The following is a 22,657-nucleotide window of genomic DNA, read 5'->3' as shown; positions in this document are numbered from 1 at the left end:
CCAGCCCCTTAGAGGCATGCAAAGCCTTCCATGTCTGACCCTGCCTCATGTCTTGGAAGCCCTAGACCGCTGCTGTACCCTGAAGGAGGTATCTGCTCACATTGGCTCCTCTGTCTGGAATAACTCCACCCTGGTTCCACCCAATTCAGGAAAGCTTCCCAACCCCTCCCACCACCCCAAAGCTAGGTGAAGTGACCCCTCTTCTTGCCTCTGTAACACCGCCATGCACATTTCATACAGCCCTTGGTGAAACTTCATCTAGTTCCCTGTTAGACTTTACATTACCTAAGGGCAGGTTTGGAACCTTACTCATCTTTATATGGCGTCTAAAATAGTGCTTGCTTTATGATAGGTGCTCAGTAAAGGTTGTCTTGAATGAGTTGAGCAGATCCTCTAGGGACAGGAGTTGGATGGAGAGCAGACTGTAAAGCCTCATGAGGGTAGGGGCCCTGCCTCTTCCTGAGCTCAGGATACCCAGAGCCTAACTCAGTGCCTGCCATGAAATTGTTCACTCCATCAAGCCTTGTTAAATGAGTTCGAGGTGCGGGGAGCATGATGGTTTTCTCTCTCTCAGGAAGAAAGCACAGTATCAAAGCCCTAGCACCCTCTCTACACCCACCTTCAGGATTTCAGATTAGATGTGGCCCAAGTGATACTTTCTTTACCGTCCCGTGAAGACAGCATATTGGCAGCCCTGCAAAAACAAAACAAAACAAAAACCCCTCAGTTCATGGCATACTTGCTATAAATCAGCTATGTGTATTGTCAAATTGTAGAACTGAAAGTATATTCTGATTCGGTGTGTGTATAAGGAAATATATGCCAGTATATGCATTAAAACGTCAAGAAGAGCTGGGCACAGTGTCACATGCCTGTAAACCCAGCTATTCAGGAGGCTGAGGTGGGAGGATCGGTTGAGGCCAGGAGTTTGAGGCTGCAGTGAGCTATGATTGCACAGCTGCACTCCAGCCTGTGCTGAGACCTCATCTCTTAAAAAATAAAAAATAAAAAGTCTAAGAGGATACACAGAAATTTTTAAGTGGTTACCTCCACGGAATGGGATTAGGGGATCAGAGGTGAGGGAACTCATGGTTTGGCTATTTCTCGTTCTTTCTGCACTGTTTCAAATTTTTACAAGTGTATGTTATTGTACTTTTAAAAAGAGTAGCTTGGCAACATTTCAGTCTAGCCTGAAATGGGTGCTATTTTGACTAGTCTGAGTGAAAAGTGAGGATTTAAATGAAGTAACCCCTAAACTCAGCCAGTCCCATGTTTTTTTAACACTTGGAATATCTAATTCCATTTACACTGCATTCTTCAAATGTAATTTTCAAAGATGCCTTTTGCCTCATCCCTTGCTTTTAAGTATTATTATAGACTTTTGGAGACTCACAAAACAAGCAATCCCTAAATTCTCGCCTAGGAAAGTATCTTGGATTAAATGGTTTTTGAGAACCTTGAGAGTGTATATTCTATGAAATGGAAGAAACAAGAACTAGACAGAGTCGTAAATGCTGTTGATCACAGACAATCTCTGCCATCCATAAGGTAAATATAATACATCCGGCGACCTGCTGAGTGTGAACTTGCAGCAGGTGAGGAAGGAACTCTCAACTCTCACAATCTTGTTTCTTCATTTCCCAGAGAGAAACTCGGCAAAGAGAAAAAGGACATTTCCCTCCAGATTATCTGAAAGAATTTCAATGCTTACCTTTAATCATGTGACATTGTTTATCTTATTAATAGAAAAGAAAATGTATTTATTTTGTGCATATTTTCAATAAAATATATAAAATCGAGTTGGTATATAGTGCTAAATACCATTAATTAAAAATAGTTTAACCTGATATAATAGATTGTTGATTTTTAAAAATTCTATTGAGATGAGCTTATCAAGAAAATTTGAAGGATTCCAGAGGAAAACATTTTAGTGTTAAAGTGCTTGGTTATTTTTAAGATAATGCAGCTCTTTTCAGAAAAGGTAGCAGTTAGCTCCAAGAGATATTTCAATGGCTCATATAAAGCCTTCCAGTCACCATCAGATATTTCCTTACATTGCTACGGGCAAGTACTAACATCCAGTTTAAAACCATTGGGAATGCTGAAGTACAGCAAATTGAGGTGACAGCTTGGTCCCCAGCAGAGCCAGGACTGCTTCCTGGTCTGCAGGATCCCATTTCTCTCCACTGGGCCTTCAAATTAAATCTTGAGGCTGGGTGCCGTGGCTCATGCCTGTAATCCCAGCACTTTGGGAGGCCAAGGTGGGTGGATCACCTGAGGTCGGGAGTTTGAGACCAGCCTGACCAACATGGAGAAACCCCGTCTCTACTAAAAATACAAAATTAGCAGGGCGTGGCAGTGCATGCCTGTAATCCCAGCTACTCAGGCTGAGGCAACTTGAACCTGGGAGGTGGAGGTTGTGGTGAGCCAAAATCGTGCCATTGCACTCGAGCCTGGGCAACGAGCGAAACTCTGTCTCAAATAAATAAATAAATAAGTCTTGAATAAAGTTAGGGATCAAATATCAATCAGTGGACGTATTACCGCCCCCCCCCCCCAACCAAAATAAATTGGTGAGTTACAAGGAAGTGGACACATCCATGAATGTTTTTTAGTCCTGTTTGGCATAGAAATGAGTTTGTTCTCTTTTGCAGTTAGAAACATTGTCAATCAGCTGAAAATAATTCAGAAACCTAGTTATGCTTTACACTCCAATTGTGCATTATTACCCAACAGATCAGATAAAAATCAAGAGAAAGACCCTGTGAAATTTCTCCATTTGTTAAAATTAACCATCAACTGGGAAAAATAGAAAAAAACAAACCTTTTCCTAAAAGTTAGAGACAGGGAGGCATGGTACCCATTCTATTTGCTAAGGCACTCAAGGGGGAAAGATCATCATATGCAGTAGATAATGTCAGAACCAAAAATCTGGCAATCCTGCCAGGCACATAGTAGGAACTTAAATATTTGTTGAACAGACGCCAAGATGCCAGCTAGTGCCCTCCAGAGATTTTCCAGGCAAGTTCAGAGATGTGCTGCCCCTGTCCAATGCAAGGAAACAGACAACTGCACAGAAGCAAATCTGGTCCATCCATCAGTGGCCTTTCAAAACCTACAATCCAGTGATCGCTGATATTCATAATGATGACTCATAAGTGTTGCAATATTCCTGCAGTACCTTCTGAATCATCAAAGACTCATCAAAATTCAGTGTCACTTCAGTACTAAGTACACTTTACCATGTGAATTACTGTATTTGAAGGTTGACCACCCAAGTATGATAAATGTGACCCCTGTCCTTTAACTGGAATATAGATTAAGCAACATTTTTCCTTCTCCCAACTATGCCAGATAGCAGAGCATCTGCTGCTGCTATAACCCTGTGGCGAAAGAGCCAAGCCTGACTTTATTTAAGCTATAGAGAGGGGTGCTGAAGTGAAGAAGATGGTTTATCATGGTGAATGGAAAAGATGCTACAGAACAAGAGAGTGTGTCCTGACAAGGAGGTCAGCTCAAACCCTGGAAGCTGAAGGGGCTGGTGTGAGGCAGAGTTGAGTCATTTAATGCCATTGGTATTGAGGGGGAAGGAAAGCGCTAATTTTGGATGGTTTGTATCAGATTAGCAGGAGCATCTGACTTAAGAAAACAGAGTAATTATTGGGTTTTGTCAAGTGAAAAGTGCGGTTTGGCTTTGGATGCCACCTTTAAAATTTTACTTGAAAAGTGAGGAGGGTTGAAGAGAACGGGAAAGTTGAGAACTCTGGAAGGTGGGAAGAGAGAATTTTCTAAAGGTTTTGTAATATAAGTAGCAAACATTTGTGGATATATATTTGGAGATGAGAGAGAGGAAACAGTAATGAGGGCATGACTGCCCCCAAAATGGGGAGAGATGGAAAGGACTTTACCCAACCATTTTCCTACCAACATTAAAGGGATAAAACATGCCTTCTGTAGGGAAATGGATGTCCCATTCCATCCAGAGGGATGGGTGTGCTTTTTTTTCTTTCTTTTTTTCTATTTCTTTTTTTTTTTTTTTTTTTTTGAGATGGAGTCTTGCTCTGTCGCCCAGGCTAGGGTGCAGTGGTGCAATCTTGGCTCGCTGCAACCTTGGCCTCCTGGGTTCAAGCAATTCTCCTGCCTCAGCCTCCTGAGTAGCTGAGGTTACAGGCGCCCACCACCACGCCGGCTAATTTTTGTGTTTTTAGTAGAGACAGGGTTTCACCATGTTGATCAGGCTGGTCTCAAACTCCTGACCTCAAGTGATCCATCCGCCTCGGCCTCCAAAAGGTGGGATTACAGGTGTGAGCCACTGTGCCCGGCCAACGTCTGTTATTTTGTAGAGTTGATTGGTATTTGGTTATCAAGGCTGTGCTAAGATTTGCAGCGATAGAGGAATAAACATTTACGTCTGCCTTTTAAGCTTCTCTTCCAATGAGCTCAAATAGTGGTTATGATATTAGAGAGAGGAAATGCTGGCTGGACAAATTTCCTCTACTTTTGCTTTAGCTAAGATCCCCAAGAGGTGAAATATTTGCTGTAATATGGCATGTGTGCATTCATTCATATTATCTGTTCATTCATCAAATATGTATTGGGCTAGATCCTGTGCCAGGGCTGGACAGACAATGCTAAGAAAGTAAAATTCCCCGCCCTCATGGAGAATAACATTCTTCACAGAGTTTGTGGGGAACAGACTCCCTCCAGTACCTTGTGTTGCTCAAGTCTTAATCTCATCCTCTGCTCTGGATTTAAAAGCAAAAGTGGCATCTCTGGGTCTCTTATGTAATATTTGGAGGAACATTACACTTCCCATGTATATTTCATGCCTCTTTCCCAAGATTTTACTGCTGCTTCTAAGTGCAGCTAACAGTAGGTAGGAAACTTTGACCTCTCTTTCACTTTGCCCCCTTAGGACCTCCAGTTTTAGACTTCATCAAGCAAGCCTGGTTTCATTTCTTCTTGCTTAGCCTGATGAACCAGTGTGCTGTACACCACTGTTGGAAACACTGGTACAAAGTCCTGGTACAGAACTCTTTCTGAATATTAATCTCCTGTATTGCTATGCCAGAATCAGGTAAGAAGGGGTGTGTGTGTGTGCGCGCGCGCGCGCAAGTTTGTGTACTCACAAATGTGGGCACACCATTCTGTATGTTAGAAGGAAAGTCTGTGATTAGCTGTGAGCATAAACACAGCTAACCTGATTCCGGGTTGCATCATGAATACAGATCCCAGAGCAGCTGTCAAGCTTTCCCCCTCCTTATCTCATCCCGACCTTTTGGGAACAAAAGTGCCCAGACATCTCCCCCTGCAGATTAACAAGCTGCACTTCAGAGGAGCATTTACTGATAAACATCTGCCTTCCAAAGAGAAACCATTTATTTAACAAGCTGCTCTTTAGAAATTTATAGATGCAGCTTGCCTTCTTGCCATTGCTCTAAATCAAGATTCCCTTCTTTGTCCTCCTCTATTTTTCTTTACTAAAAATTTGCTTGTTGAGCATTGGTATAATTTCCAAGGAGTCAGTGTTCATAATAACATAAATTTTTTTAAAAGCCCCAACTCGGTTTAAAATTACTTTTTTGTTCACTCATAAAGGATATTTATGAGTAAAATCTATAGAACCCAGTTTGTCATATTAAACTGCCAGGCTGTGCCTTCAAATGCCTAGAAAAGAGAAATGCATTTAACCACCAAATCTCCAACAGACTTCATCCTTATCACTCTTTGGTTTTGTGTATGTTGACCTGCTCTTGGTCACTCTTGTGTTGTGTGTTTGAGGGTATAGATCATTTTGTAACTTTACTTACATTATAGGGTATATGTATTATCTCCCAGATTAAACTGTAGGATATTTAAAAGGGCAAGAACTCTCTCTTCCGCTTTCGTTGTATGTTTTAGAAGCTCTAAAGAGTTTGAAGAGAGCAGATGTGATGTGTGTTAACTAATAGTCTGATGTGAAGTGCACAGTTGTGTGAGGGGACTCTGAGGTCAGATCTGTCTTTGATCTTTTCAGAAGACATGTATGTGATTAGCTGTAGTGCATAAATAGGGTTCCATGTTGTGTCATAAATGCCTCCCCTCTCATGCCTTCAAAAATCAGTCACTGGGGGACCTTGGGCAGGTTGTATGCCCTCTCTACGAGGCAGCTTCCTCATCTGTAAATGACCATAGTGCTACCACTCACCTCACAGGACAGTGCAAGAAATCAATGCCTTAATCCACAGAAAGCTCTCAGCACAGGGCTTGGCTTTTAAAAGAAATCTTCATTAACTGAAGAACAATAATGAAGACCCTTGGGAGAGGTTTAATTTTTTCAATTCTTCAAAGCCATGCTTTACAGAAAAAGTGAATGCAACACCTCATCAAAATACCTCATTTGATAGACAATGTGTATAAATCTCCCTGTGAATGCCAGTAGCAGAAGAGAAGTGTAGGGAGGGAAACCTGACTGTGGTGAGACTGGATATTTTCCAGAGGGAGCTGTAAACATTGCAGCTATAGACAGCCTTCCTGTTACAGATTTGACACCTTACAAATGGATTACTCTGCTCATTAGGATAATTATACCAGACATGCTGGATGGTTTAGTGGAACCCATCTCACACCTGGAAAAGCACCCCAAATACACTAAATTATACTTGCATTAATGTCTTAGTCCATTTGTGTTGCTATAAAGGAATACCTGAGGCAGGGTAGTTTATAGAGAAAAGAGGTTTATTTGGCTCATGGTTCTGCAGGCTGTACAAGAAGCAGGGTGCCGGCATCTGCTTCTGGTGAGGCCTCAGGAAGCTTCCAATCATGGAGGAAGGCAAGGGGAGCTGGCTTGTCACATATTAAGAGAGGGAGCAAGATAGAGGGGGAGGGAGGCGCCAGGCTCTTTAATAACCAGATTTCCATGAAGTCACTCATTACAGCAGGGAGATACCAAGCCATTCATGAGGGATCCACCCCCAAACACCTCCCACCAGGCCCCACTTCCAACATTGGGAGTCACATTTCAACATGAGATTTGGAAGAGACAAATATCCAAATTATATCAATTAAGAAAGCCAATTTTAAAATGTTGCATTTTTTATTATAAAACTTTTTTATCACAGAAAGCTTGTAAACTATATACAAGTATACAGAGAATATTTTCTTCCATTGTTTTTCATTTTCCTTCTCTCTTTTCTCCTGTCCATTCATGAGTGAATAGGCTGAATAATGGCTTCCAAAGATATCGATGTCCTGGAGGACATCATGTTAAGTGAAATAAGCCAGGAACGAAAAGACAAATACCAATGATCTTGCTCAGATGTGGAATTGAAAAAAGTTGATCTCATAGAAGTAGAGAGTAGAATAGAAGTTACAAGAGAATGGAACAGTTAGGGAGATGTTGGTAAAGGATAAAAAATTTCATGTAGGAGGAAGATGGCTTTGAAGATGGAGGAAAGGGCCATGAGCCAAGGAATGCAGGCAGCTTCTAAAGGCAGAAAGCCAGGAAACAAAATTTTCCCCTAGATCCTCCAGAGAGAGAGTGTGGCCCTGCTGACACCTTAATTTCTGACTTGTTTCTCCAGAACTGTAAGAGAATAAATATGTGTTGTTAATAAGCCACCAAGTTTGTGGAAATTTGTTACACGGCAGTAATAGAAAATGAATACACCATAAAGCTATCAATTTTTATATCTATCAACCTACCTACCCATGTATCATCTTTTTTATATGACTGATATGTTATAGTATATATGTATATATCCATGTATTTTCATGTATATATTTTATTGTGGTAAAATAGACACACATCTTGTTATGCGACCATCACCACCATCCATCTCTAGAACTCTTCATCTTGCAAAACTAAATTCTGTACCAACTAAACAATAACCCTCCAATCCTCCCTCATGCCTGGCCTGGGGCAACCACCATTCTACCTTCCCTCTCTGTGAATCTCTGTGAATTTGACTACATACCTCATATAAGTGGAATCATATGGTATTTGTTCTTTTGAGACTGGCTTGTTTCACTTAGTGTAGTGTCCTCAAGGTCCATCCGTATTGTAGCATGTGTCAGAATTCCCTTCCTTTTTAAGGCTGAATAAAATGGATTGGCTTGTCCCTCTAGACATTTTTTTCTGCCAGTCATACCACAGGGGTTATCAGCCTTAGATGGTTTTTTTATGTGAATCTTTCAGTGTAGGGATTTCCGGACCACAAAGTTGGTACCAATTTGAACAGCACATACAGGAGAAAAGGCCCATGGTTAGAATTCTCAGAGTAGTATTGATTTTAAAGACAGGTGGACGATTACCACATTTTCTTATCCATTCATCCATTGATGGACCCTTGGGTAGCTTCCACCTTCTGGCTATTTTGAACAATGCTGCTATGAACATGGGTGTACAAATGTCAGCTTGAGTCTCTGCTTTCATTTCTTGTGGGTTGGGTTTTTGAGAAATCATCACACTGTTTTCCACAGCTGCATCATTTTACATTCCTTCCAGCAGTGTCAAGTATTCCTTCCAATTTTGCCAGTGTTTATTATTATTATTATTTATTTGTTTGTTGTGAGACAGAGCCTCACTCTGTAACCCAGGCTGGAGTCCAGTGGCATGATCTCTGCTCACTGCAACCTCCGCCTCCCAGGTTCAAGTGATTCTCCTGCCTCAGCCTCCCAAGTAGCTGGGATTACAGGCACCCAACCACCACGGCTGGCTCATTTTTGTATTTTTAGTAGAGACAGGGTTTCACCATGTTGGTCAGGCTGGTCTTGAACTCCTGACCTCAGGTGATCTTCTCACCTCGGCCTCCCTAAGTGCTGGGATTACAGGCATGAGCCACTGGACCTGGCCTATTATTATTATTATTATTTTTATATTAGCCATCCTAACAGGTGCGAAGTGCTATACCATTGTGGTTTCTGCATGTACGTATTTTGTGAATATATGTTTTAATAAGCCAATTACAAATTTGAATCTTTCAGAGAAGACCATAGGAATACAAAATTTAGAGAATTTTAATTTATAAAAAGGGAAGGCTATGTTCTTCAAATTTTGTAAGTTACTTTTTTATTCATACAAAGTATTTTATGTATTTATGGGGTACATGTATTTGTTCAATGCGTAGAATGTGTCAAGTCAGGATATTTGGAGCATCCATCGCCTTGAGTTATTTATTTATTTATTTATTTGAGATGGAGTCTTGCTTTGTCGCCCAGGCTGGAGTGCAGTGGCGTGGTCTTGACTCACTGCAACCTCCACCTCCCGGGTTCAAGCGATTCTTCTGCTTCAGCACCCCCGGAGTAGCTAAGATTATAGGCATGCGCCACCATGCCTGGCCAATTTTTGTATTTTTAGTAGAGATGGGGTTTCACCATGTTGGCCAGGCTGATCTCAAACTCCTGACCTCACGTGATCCGCCTATCTCAGCCTCCCAAAATGCTGAGATTACAGGCATGAGCCACTACGCCTGGCCCACCTTGAGTATTTATTACGTCTATGTGTTGGTAACATTTCAAGTCCTCTCTTAATAGATACTTTGAAATATACAATACATTGTTGCTAACTATAGCCACCCTACCCTGCAGTTGAACATTGTGGCTTATTTGTTCTGTCTCACTGTATATTTGTACCCACTAACCAACCTCTCTTTATTCAAACCCCTCCAACCCACACCCCCTTCCCAGCCTCTAGTGTCTATCATTCTGTTCCCGATCTCCATGACATCAGTTGTTTCGGCTCCCCATGAGTGAGAACAATAGATATGTATATTTTAAATTCATTTTTTTCCATTCAGTTTTATATCAGTCTTCAAATTTTTAAAAATGCCTATAGAACAATCTATTTTAAACATGTACTGTAATTTATGTAACCATGTTTTTTGTAGAACATTAGGGCATTTTCAACTTTTTAGCATTGTAGGTTACAATAGTGTGAGTATAATTGAACACTAACCCTTTATTCATATGTCTGAGAATTTCCTAAGAATGAATTACTCAAAGCAGCATTACATTTAAAACCATTGGTATGCTTAAGCAGATTGCTTTCCCAAAGGGTGTTTCAGTTAGCAGACAATGAGCGTGCTGGGTAGCACATCTTTTCAACACACTTGCTCAGGTGCAGAGTATCTCCAGAATACAGATGAGGACACTTGTGAACCTGAAGCACCACAGTAGCAGAATCCACTTGCTTATTTGAGTATTTGGGGGCAAATAGGCTCATTTTTTGGTGTTTTTTTTTTTTTTTTTTTGAGACAGAGTCTCACTGTGTCGCCCAGGCTGGAGTGCAGTGGAATGATCTTGGCTTACTGCAACCTTCACCTCCAGGGTTCAAGTCATTCTTCCACCTCAGCCTCCCGAGTAGCTAGGACTACAGGTATGCATGCCCATGCCTGGCTAATTTTTTTTTTTTTTTTTTTTTTTTTGAGACTGAGTCTCACTCTGTTGCCCAGGCTGGAGTGCAGTGGCGCGATCTTGGCTCACTGAAAGCTCTGCCTCCTGAGTTCACACCATTCTCCCCCCTTAACCCTCTGAGTAGCTGGGACTACAGGTGCGCACCACCACACCCAGCTAATTTTTTGTATTTTTAGTAGAGACGGGGTTTCACCGTGTTAGCCAGGGTGGTCTCGATCTCCTGACCTCTTGATCCGCCCGCCTCAGCCTCCCAAAGTGAGTTTTTGTATTTTTAATGGAGATGAGGTTTCACCATGTTGGTCAGGCTGGTCTTGCACTCCTGACCTCAGGTGATCTGCCTGCCTCTGCCTCCCAAAATGCTGGCATTACAGGCATGACCCACGATGCTTGGCCTCAATTGTCTTCAAAATCAACAATCCTATATTGAAAAGTGAGGCCAGGCACAGTGGCTCATGCCTGTAAACCCAGAACTTTGGGAGGCCAAGGTGGGTAGATTGCTTGAGGTCAGGAGTTCAAGACCAACCTGGCCAACATGGTGAAACCCCATCTCTACTAAAAATACAAAATTAGCTGGATGTGGTGGTATGCACCTGTAATCCCTGTTACTCTGGAGGCCGAGGCAGGAGAATCACCTGAATCCAGGAGTAGGAGGTTGCCATGAGCTGAGACTGGGCCACTGCACTCCAGCCTGGACAACAAGGTGAGACCCCATCTCAAGGCAAACAAACAAATAAATAAATAAATAAAGACAATTGAACCTGATTTTCCCCTTAGATTCTCCAGAGAAAGAACTTCTATATGGAAAGAGGCAGATTGCTGGAAGGAGTAAATAATTCACAGACAACGCATAAGCCCTGAGCTCTGGTCTGTCTCTGCCAATTAAATGCTGTGGAACTTTTGGGTAAGTCATTTAAAATATCTGGGTTTCAGATGATTCAGTTACATATGAGTGGGTCCAACCCTTGAATCTTCTCACTTGTCTTAGTGATGATGAGCTAATGATGTCTGGTGGAGCCTCATCTGTTGAGATTTTGGAGGCGTGGGTTAAAGTTGTGTCCCTCAAAGCATTTCTTCCTCTCAGGCATACCAGAGGTGAGATTCACAGACCACAAAGATAGTATGAATTTAAACTGCAAATGCAGGAGAAAATGATTCATGGTTAGAATTCTCTGAGTAATATTGGTTTTAAAGACAATGTAACCTAGAGGACAAGATGAGACCAGAAAGCTCTCTTGTCACACCTCTTTGCCAGTGGGTGGATGTTATTCCTAATCTACCCTTTTACTGAAGTGTAAGCCTTTGAGGGTGCTGATACTAGATAACTTACACTCTATCTTTCTACTATAGATTCAAGGCTTTATCTCCTGTCCTCACATGGCTGTTAAAATAGTAGCCCCTCAGTTATCAAGTCCAGCAACATTTATCAGGGCAATCTGAGCTGCATTTCTGTTTCATTTCTGGCTTTGCCCCGAGGGATTTCTCTTACTTTCTTGCATGTTCAGTTATATATTTAAAAGCATGTTTATTATATTTTGTCCATCATTTCCAGGTGTTTTTTGATAGGAGAGTTCTCAGTTAATTTACTATATTGCCATAAATGGAAGTCAGCCCTCTAAATTCTATGATTCTGTGACTATTAACCACTTTTCTCCCATTTAGCTAATTTGGATATTTATCTTATTTTATCTTGATTAATTGGGTGTTCTGACTCCATGGTGTGTTGGAAATATCCTCAGTTCTCTTGGAGGAATATTAATAAGAAATTGCATAAGTGAACCAAAAAAACCTAAAAGCTAATGGCTGTAACTTTGATATTTACATGTTGGGGCTGACCCTAGCATGGAGATATTCAGTTGTCCTCCCTCTAATATTTCAGCCTATGCCATGATACAGACCATTAAGGTCACTTGTGTTGCTTTACTCGGCAAGTATAACTTGTGATATACTTGTAATATTGTGAAAGATTAAACTTAAATGGCAATATTAAATGTCAGCAAAAGTTAAATCAGTGGTGTACTAAAGAGACTCCAGTTCTATCTAATGCCTAACATAGGGAAGGTCTGACTGCCCTTTGGACTGGATATGATCTTGGGTTTCTTAGACATTGGAGGCTGAGGTACCTTATCTACTGCTTCAAAGTTCTGGAGGCTCTACAGCTGCTATTAACGTGTCAGTAGGGTTGGTTTCTTCTGAGACCTCTCTCCTGGGCTTGCAGGTGGCCATCTTCTCCCTGTGTCCCAACGTGGTCTTCCCTCTTTGTGTGTCTGTGCCCTAATCTTTTTTTCTTATAAGGATACCATTCAGATTGGATTAGGATCCACTCGTAATAACCTCATTTTACCTTAGTTATCTAAAGACCCTATTTCCAAATACAGTCGTGTTTTGAGGTACTGGGTGGTAGGACTTCAATATTTGAATTTGAGGGGACAAAATTCACCCTTCAGGAATGTAAAAGGTGGTCTGCTAATAGGCCTATGGATTATCCAGTCATTTTTTTTTTAAAGATAAGTGATTGTATTTCTTTCTAGAGCTATTATAGTGGTTCATACTGGCTTAACTTTATTATTCTCTTCCATCAATTTTCTAATTTAATAAAAGTTAAAACCTTCTATTATGAAAAATTTCAAACTCTCACAAAAATAGAGTAAATAGTATAATGAATTCAGTGTCCTCACTGCCTAGTATTATGGGTTGAATTGTGTTTCCCAAAAATTCATATGATGAAGTCCTAACCCCCAGCACCTCAGAATGTGACTGTATTTGGAGATAGGGTCTTCAGATAATTAAGGTAAAATGAGGTCCATGAGTGGACCTAATCCAACCTGACTGGTATTCTTACAAGAAGAGGGGATTAGGACACACACACACACAGAGAGAAGATCATGTGGGGACATAAGAAGATGGCCATCTACAAGCCAAGGAGAGGGGCCTCAGAAGAAACCAATGCTGCTAACACCTTGCTATCAGTTACCTAGCCCCCAGAACTGTGAGACAGTACATTCTGTTTTTTAAACCACAGAAGACACGTATTGCATGACTATTTTTTTTTAAGTCCAGAATAGGCAAATCTGTTGAGATAGAACATAGATAAGTGATTGCGCAGGGCTTATAAGTTGGAGGTAATTGGAAAGTGACTGCCAGTGGGTATCAGGTTTCATTTTGGGGTAATGAAAATGTTTGAAAATTGACTGTTGTGATGGTTGCCCAACTCTATAAATATACTACAAAACATTGCACTATACAAATTAAATGTGTGCATTGTATGATGTGAATTAAATTCCAGCAAGCCTGTTTTTAAAGACTCAAAGAAAATTAAAGAATGACTGAAAACTTTCCAAGTTTGATGAAAATTATAATGCTACAAATCCAAGAATCTCAAAAAACCTTAAGCACAAGAAAGGTTAAGAACATGACCCCACGCCGGGTGTGGTGGCTCATGCTTGTAATCCCAGCACTTTGGGAGGCTGAGGCAGGTGAGCCACTTGAGGTCAGAAGTTCGAGACCAGCCTGACCAACATGGAGAAACCCTGTCTCTACTAAAAATACAAAATTAGCCAGGTGTGGTGGCACATGCCTGTAATCCCAGCTACTTGGGAGGCTGCCGCAGGAGAATTGCTTGAACCCGGGAGGCAGAGGTTGCGGTGAGCCAAGATTGTGCTATTGCACTCCAGCCTGGGTGACAGAGCAAGACTCCAACAAAACAAAAACAAAAACAAAAACAAAAAAAGAAACAAAAACAAAAACACATGACCCCAAAGCGCAACATCATCAAATTGCTTAAAATTAATGATTTGGGTCCTCTGGAATTAAAAGAAAAGAGAGAGAGAAACTAGTGATAAGAAGAAAGCAGTCAGAGGGAGTTGGGGAATGACGTTGTTTACAGAAGGATGACAACAGATTTCTTCTCAGAAAAAATGTAAACCAGAAGACAGTGGTACTACATTTTTGAAGTTTAAGTGCTGCTTGACTTATGATGGGGTTATGTTCCAAAAAACTCATCATAAATTGAAAATATCATGTCTAAAATACACTTTCAACTTACATTTTTGATTTATGATGTGTTTATCTAGACATAATTCCATCATTAGTCAAGGAATGTACTGAATGTGTTTCACTTTTACACCATCATAAAATTAAAAAGTCGTAAGTCGGGGAAAATCTGTATTGCAAGAAAAACACTGTCAACCTAGATATCTTTGCCTAGTGAAAATATCTTTCAGAAATGAAGATGAGATAAAGGCTTTTCATACCAACAAAAGTGGAAAGAATTCATCATAAGAAGAATTGAGTGAGAAGAAATGCTAAGAAAGCTCTTCAAGTAGAAGAAAATGATACCAGGTGGAAATCTGGATCTCCACGAAGGAACAAAAAGTATTGAGAATGGGAACTATCCTATGTGGGTAAATATGAGAGTTTTTAAAATTATTTAAGTCTCTTTAAAGTGTTTCTCAGTCTGTTTTTAATTTTATTCTCTGACGAAGCATTTTTAGACCTTTTTCCCCAACCAAATTCTCCCCACCTTGTGCATAAAATTTTAATACCACAGATATACCATGTATTTGTTTATGTTCTATGGCCTTTTGGGGAAATACAAGCCATTGTAATATTGAACATTTTTTTCAGTCTCCAAGAACTTTATTTTTATTTTTTTGCCCCTTGGTGGGTAGGAGTGGGCAATATAACCCCATTGAGAATGCAGGCTTTAAAGCAGAATTGGTTGTTTAAAGAGAAAATGACAAATTATTGTGTGTTTTATGACATATGTGAAAGTAAAATATATGGCAACAATAGCACAAAGCTGAGAGAAGAAGAATTGAAGTATGTTCTTATACTATTTGTGAAGTGATGTAATATCACTTGAAGGTAGACTGTGATAACATAAGATGTATAGTATAAACCCTAAAACAAACACTAAAATAACACAAGAGGAGGTATTGCTAATACAACAACAAAGGGGGTAAAAGTAAATAATAAAAAACCTGAATCCAAAAGAAGGAATAAAAAGAGTAAAGGGAGCAAAGAACAGATGGGACATAGAGAAAATGAGTAGCTATATGGCAGATTTAAATCTAACCATATCAATAATTATATTAAATATAAATGGTATAAATACCCCAATTCAAATGCAGAGATTGTCAGATTGGACTAAAGAACAATACTTTACCATATGCTGCCAACAAGGAACCCACTTTAAGTATAAGAAACAGCTTAGTTAAAACAAACAAACCACTATTGCCATCTATCAAGAATCCCTGCATATTATTTTATTTATTAATTTTTTTTAATTTTTAATTTTTTTTTTTTGAGACGGAGTCTTGCTCTGTCACCCAGGCTGGAGTGCAGTGGCATGATCTCTGCTCACTGCAACCTTCACCTCCTGGGTTCAAGTGATTCTTCTGCCTCAGCCTCCTGAGTAACTGGGATTACAGGCGTGCACCACCACACCTGGCTAATTTTTGTACTTTTAGTACAGACAGGGTTTCAACATGTTGGTCAGGCTGGACTCAAACTCCTGACCTTGAGATCCGCCCACCTCGGCCTCCCAAAGTGCTGGGATTACAGGTGTGAGCCACCATGCCCAGCCTATTTATTTATTCATTTTAAGATAGGGTCCTGCTCTGTTGCCCAGGCTGGAGTGCAGTGGTGCAATCTCGGCTCACTGCAACCTTTGCCTCCTGGGTTCAAGCAATTCTCCTACCTCAGCCTCCCGAGTAGCTGGGATTACAGGAGCGTGCCACCACGCCCGGCTAATTTTTTGTATTTTTAGTGGAGATGAGGCCTTGCCATGTTGGCCAGGTCGGTTTCAAACTCCTGACCTCAGGTGATCCATCTGCCTCGGCCTCCCAAGTGCTGGGATTACAGGCACGAGCCACAGCACCTGGCCTATTCTTACTTTTAAATCTTGTACTATGTACATCTTTCTGAGCTTCATCAAGTCCTTTCTGGAATGAGGCAAGATTTATGAGTGATACTTCGGATGAAACATAATAGATTTAAACACTTATTTCAGAAAGGAATAAAGACTTACGTGTCAATATGAAAAAATGAAGGAAGATAAAGCAATATATTAAATCAAAAGAATGTAGGAGAGAAAACATAAAAATAAGAGCAAACACTGATTTTTTAAAAAACAACACATCCTAGAAGAAAGCCCAAATTTGGTCTTTAAAAGAGACTGATAAAATAGTCAGCTATCTGGTGAGATTGGTAAAGAAAAAAATGGTAATATTGAGGTGAGAAAAAGGGATATAACTATAGATACAACCAAAATTAAAAAAAGATAAGAAAATACTATGAACAGCTTTATGGTGATAAATTTGGAAACTTAGACAAAATGGATAAATTCTTAGAAAAATATGACCTATAGGGAAACTGTCTCAAAAACAGAAATAGTAAGACTGACTAGCTCAATATATATATAAGGAAAATAAATGAAAGTAGTAGTTAAAATTTTTTACCCACATAAAACACCGTGCCCAGATGATTTTTACAGGTAAGTTCTAAAAAGCTTTCAAGGAACACATTGTTCTAATCTTAGACTTAGTTTTCTAGAGCATAATAAAAGATCAAATATTCTCCAACTCATTCTATTAGCTTAATTTAATCTTGATGGCAAAATCAGGCAAGCCCAGCAGAAGAAAAGAAAAAATCTAATTGCAACTTTAGCAAAGATGAAATTCTAAACCAGTGATAGAAAATAGAATCCAGTCATAAATGTAATAAAAGGTACTGTATCATAATCAATCTAGATTTATTCCAGTAATGAAAGAATAGTTTAATATTAGTGTGATGGCTAATACTGAGTGTCAACTTGATTGGATTGAAGGATACAAAGTATTGATCCTGGATGTGTCTGTGAGGGTGTTGCCAAAGGAGATTGACATTTGAGTCAGTGGAGTGGGAAAGGCAGACCCACCCTTGGGTGGGCACAATCCGATCAGCTGCCAGCATGGCTAGAATAGAAGCAGGCAGAAAAATGTGAAAAGAGAGACTGGCATAGCCTCCCAGCCTACATCTTTCTCCCGTGCTGGATGCTTCCTGCCCTCGAACACTGGACTCCAAATTCTTCAGTTTTGGAACTCAGACTGGCTCTCCTTGCTCCTTAGCCTGCGGTGGCCTACTGTGGGACCTTGTGATTGTGTGAGTTAACAATCCTTGATAAACTCCCCTTTTATATATACCTATTCCATTAGTTCTGTCCCTCTAGAAAACCCTAATACAATTAGGAAAGCACATCACACACACACACACACACACACACGACTTTATAAAATTAAGAGATGAAAGGGGAAAAATGATATGATCATATTAATAGATACAGAAAAATTAAATAATGCTTTTTAATGATAAAAATATAGAAAACTAAGAATATTAAAGAATATCCTTGATCTGATAAAAGCTATCTATTAAAAAGCCACATAAAACACCAATCTTTTTTTTTTTTAGATTCAGGAGGTACATATGCAAATTTGTTACATGAGTATATTGTGTGATGCTGAAGTTGGGCTTCTATTGATCCTGCCACCCACATTGTGAATATAGTACCTGATAGGTAGTTTTTCAACCCTTGCTCATTCCCTCCCTCCCCTCTTTTGGAGTCCCTAGTGTCTGTTGTTCCAATCTTGCCCAAAACATCCATCTTAATGAACAACCTAATAAACATTCTCATTAAAAGAAAAGTCAAGTTACTTAAACATTGAATTGGTCCTATCCAGTGCAGTTAGACAAGAAAAATATTTAAGTCATAACTTATGCTTCTAACTAGGACAAATTAGGTTACAGTGAACTGAAGCTTTCATACAAAACAACTAGAAAGATTGTTTTTTGAAAAAACTGAAAGCATCACAAACTATCTGAGGCAAACAGACCCTATCAGCCACGATCCCTAGAGAAGAACACCAGAGTGAGGAAAGCCAACCTCATGCCGTCTTTTTTCCCTCCAAGTATTTGCCAGTTGTTGGTCATGGGAGGCGGGAAGATGAGATTCTGGGCAGAAGGCCTAGGCAGAAAGCTGCTGCTAAGAAGAGAGATGCCTGCTGAAATGTTGGCAATCTTATAGGACTAGAAAGACAGAAATTGGAGTTTAGGGCTAATAAGTCTTTGGAATTTGGAGTGGAAGGGAGCAGAAATCCTGGTCACAAGGGAGGCACAGCACATTTTTGCCCAACAAACCGCTCTTTGTCTTTCTAGGGACTTGTTGACTTTTTGAATTCTTAAACTGCTTTTGAAGCAAAGCAGAAAACTCCCAATGGGTAAAGCAGAGTTTTCTTCCTTCTCACAGTGCTGGGGAGGCCAGAGTTGGAATTCAAGACCCAGGGAGAAGGGCTTCAGTCAGCACTCCAGAACCTCAGCTGGGAATCCTGGAGGCTATACCCTATGTATGGGGAAAATGAGAGGTAGATGGAAACTAAAAAACAAACAAACAAACCAGTCCCTGATTAGTTGTGACTTTATCTGCCTACCAGAAAATAGGACTAGCCCTCTCTGGAAGATGATAGCATTATCCAGAACCTCATACACAAAATTTACCCAGGACACTCATGAAGAGGAGGAAGAAAAGACAACATAAACAGACATACAGGTCACCTACTTATTGGAGTTAACAGATGGATGTTCAAATCTGTATTATTCTTACATTCAAGAGAATGAATGACAAAGAGCAGAATTCCACTGGAGAACTAGTTAACCAAGGCTAGAAGGCTTCATTGAAAGACTTTGTCAAGCATGAATAAAGCCACTATAAACTTGCACAAGTCTCTTTGTGAATACATTTTTATTCCTTTAGGTAAACGCCTAGCGGAGGAATTGCTGGGTCATACATAGGGTAGGAGTATTATAACCTTGTAAGAAACTGTCAAATGGTTTCCAAAATGGTTTCACCCATTTATATTCCCACAGACTTTATTCATAATAACCAATCCTGAGGGAAAATCTATAATGTTCATCAAAAGAAGGAAATCCTGGCTGTGCCTATAATCACAGCATTCTGGGAGGCCAAGGCAGGAGGATCACTTGAGCCCAGGAGTTCAAGAACAGCCTGTGCAACATAGTGAGATATCGTCTCTACAATTTTTTTTTTAATTAGCGGGGTGTGTTGACACACACCTGTGGTGTGGTCCCAGCTACATGGAAGGCTGAGGTGGAGGATTGCTTGAGCGCAGGAGGTCAAGGCTGCAGTGGTTTATGACCACACCAGTCCACTCCAGCCTGGGTGACAGAGCAAGACCCAGTCTCAAAAGAAAAAAGAAGGAAATCCTGTCATTCATGACATCATGGATGAAACTTCAGGGCATTATTCTAAGTGAAATAAGCCAGCCATAGAAAGACAAATACTGCATGATCTCACTTAGATGTGTGATATGGTCTGGCTCTGTGTTCCCACCCAAATCTCACCTTGAGTTGTAATTCCCATGTGCTGGGGGAGGGACCTCATGGGAGGTGATTGAACCATGGGGCGGTTCCGCTGTGCTGTTCTCATGATAGTGAGTGAGTTCTCATGAAATCTGATGATTTTATGAGGGGCTTTTCCCCCCTTCGATCTGCACTTCTCTTGGTCTTCTCCTTCTTGCTGCCATGTGAAGAAAGACATGTTTGCTTCCCCTTCTGCCATGATTGTAAGTTTTCTGAGGCCAAGCCCTGGGGAACTGTGAGTCAATTAAACCTCTTTCCCAGTCTCGGGTATTTCTTCATAGCTGCGTGAGAACAGACTAATACAATGTGGAATCTAAAAGAGTCAAGTACATAGAAGCAGAGAGTAGCATGGTGGTTGCCAGAGGCTGCAAGGAGGAGGAAATGGGGAGCTGTTCGACAGGTGGAGCTCCAGTTAAGCAGGATGACTGTGCTCTAGAGATCTACTGCATAATGTAATGACTATATTTAGCCATACTACATTGTACACTCAACAGTTTGTTAAGAGGGTAGATAAAAAATTTGTTAAGAGGGTAGATCTCATGATAAGTGTTCTTACCGCAAAAACAAAAACAAAACCAATGTCCATTGACAGGAAAATGGGTAAACAATTCATGGAATATTCATACCCTGGAATACTATTCAGCAGTAAAAGGAATGAAACAACTGATCTAGACCCAACAGTATGAACAAATGTCAAACTCACTCTGTTGGGCAAAAGAGCCCAAATGTAGAAGAACACATAATTTCATGATTTCATTCATATGAAGTACAAGAATAGGCTGAAATAAAGTCAGATGCGGTGACTTACGCCTGTAATCTCAGCACTTTGGGAGGCCAAGATAGGGGAATTGCTTGAGGCCAGGAGTTCAAGACCAGCCAGAGCAACATAGTGAGACCCTGCCTCTACAAAAGTTGGAAAAATAACCAGGCATGGTGGTGTGTGCCTATAATTCTAGCTACTCTGAAGGCTGAGGCAGGAGGATTACTTGAGGCCAGGAGTTCAAGGCTGCAGTGAGCCATGATTGTGCCACTGTACTCCAACCTGGGTGACAGAGCTAGATCCTGTCTCTAAGAAAAAAAAAAGAAGAATAGGCTGAAGTATTCTACAGTGATAGACTTCAGAACGGTTATCTGTGGGAGTTGGGGACTGACTGGAAGAGGACATAAGAGCAATTTTGGGGATAATAGAAATGTTCCATGTATCTTGGTTGCAGTAATAATTCTATGAGGTATATATTTATCAAACCTCAATGAATTGTACACCTAAGATATCTGCATTGCACTTTATGCAAATTTAACCTCAAGAAGAAAAATAATTTCAACAATATCGAACTCTAGTTAATAGGCTTGCTTTTCTCAGTGGCTTGGCTTAGCAATTCTAAAACTATTGTAGATATTCCTCTCTGTTGGAGAAAGTAGTTACAAACATGGAGAGGAGAAAAGACCATTGCCAAAGCCAGCATTCTCTGGTATTTTTTTAATCCGAATTTCTTAAAAAATTCTAGAATTTGGAAACATTTTGGACAAATGGGAATTCATTGTAAAAATAGATTAGAATCTTAATACTTACATCTTTGATATGTCAGTTCTCACTTAACATTAATTTCAAGACCATATCCTAGATGTCTAATAGATTTTGCTTTACGTTGGAGTTGCCAAAGAATGCCTTTTAGAAATCCTTTCCTATAAAAAGAAACAGTGGTTTTTCAAAATATGTACATAGAACAAAAGGACTTCCCTGTCAAAATAGGCAGGGTCCTCGGTGAGACCTAAATATTCTGCTGTTTCTACTTTAAGCCTCTTAGCTGCGTTTCTGTTTCTATAGAGCAAGAGCAGATCCCAGAAAAGTAATTTTTCTTCTTTTGTTGAAACTTCTTTATCTGGCAGAAAATGGTAACTCATCAAACCTGCAGCAGAAGGCAACTTTTCAACTCTCAGTCAATTTGATCAACATTCAGCATCCATCAAATGAAGGATTGGGAGTGATAACCTTAAAACATCCTGCTCGGCTACTGGTTATTGATTCTCTGTTCAGCCTGATGGATGAAGATGCAAAGGCAACAAGTGAAAGTGCAAACCTGGCTGCCGGCCTCCTTCATGCCGTGTTAGGTTAGGCAGGACTTGTGTCTGAAAAGCACCATTGTTGGTTTTACCAAAAATGCACTGCCGTCATCACGACCAATCAGAATGTCACCCTAGCTGGACATCTGCTCCTCCTGGCCTTTCCTTGGGATTTTCAGAAAAGCTCAGAAAACAATTTACAATAAAACGTAATTACTTTTAGCCTGGCTGTTTGCGATCCACTATGATTGGAACTATTTTGGGGATGACGTGTGTGATTTATGCCAAGAAGAAAACACTAGGTGTGATAGTAGTATGAAGGAACTTGTAGGAAGGGTTTGATTTATTTTAGAGATTCAGTTCTTTTTGAGGTCTTTAGAAGCATTGATTCATATTAAAATAATAAATGTGCTAATTATAGTTGAATCGTTTCAACTCATTAAGCCAGTACCGCAAGACCTCTCATTAGCCATGTGACATGAGTGGTTAAGAATGATTATGGGTGGTGTCCAAGGACTCCGATAGTCAATCAGCTGGTGCACGGCTGGGCTAACCTTGAATAACATCACAAAGCAATAGATCTTTCTGGCAGCATCCTTCTCCCTAAATCCCGCCCCCAGCCCCATAAGTGTTCAATGCCCTTAGGTTTTCTGCCTCTTAACACCTCTGAGAGGTTTCCCTGGCCAGTTGCCTTAAGAAGGATCAAGTTAATGAGCTGTGCTTTATGACGACACTTGCACCATCCTGTTATAATAATTTATTTAGATTTCTCTCCCTACTAGACTGTAAATTC

The 22,657-nt window shown here is 40.3% G+C and overlaps 1 long non-coding RNA gene across 1 annotated transcript; it reads left to right on the top strand.

Annotated features, from left to right (window-relative positions):
* The first annotated feature begins 1,423 nt into the window (after window positions 1–1,423).
* Window positions 1,424–22,086, top strand: LOC104004796 (uncharacterized). Its single transcript, XR_010149703.1, has 5 exons — window positions 1,424–1,548; window positions 4,916–5,077; window positions 11,167–11,293; window positions 14,613–14,792; window positions 21,691–22,086. It is a non-coding gene; the product is annotated as an uncharacterized LOC104004796 (long non-coding RNA).
* Window positions 22,087–22,657: the final 571 nt, after the last annotated feature.

This window comes from Pan troglodytes, chromosome 1, assembly GCF_028858775.2.
Source record: "Pan troglodytes isolate AG18354 chromosome 1, NHGRI_mPanTro3-v2.0_pri, whole genome shotgun sequence".
Lineage (NCBI taxonomy): Eukaryota > Metazoa > Chordata > Mammalia > Primates > Hominidae > Pan > Pan troglodytes.
The sequence above is the reverse complement of the archived record's forward strand: the minus strand, read 5'-3'. Positions and strand labels throughout refer to the sequence as shown.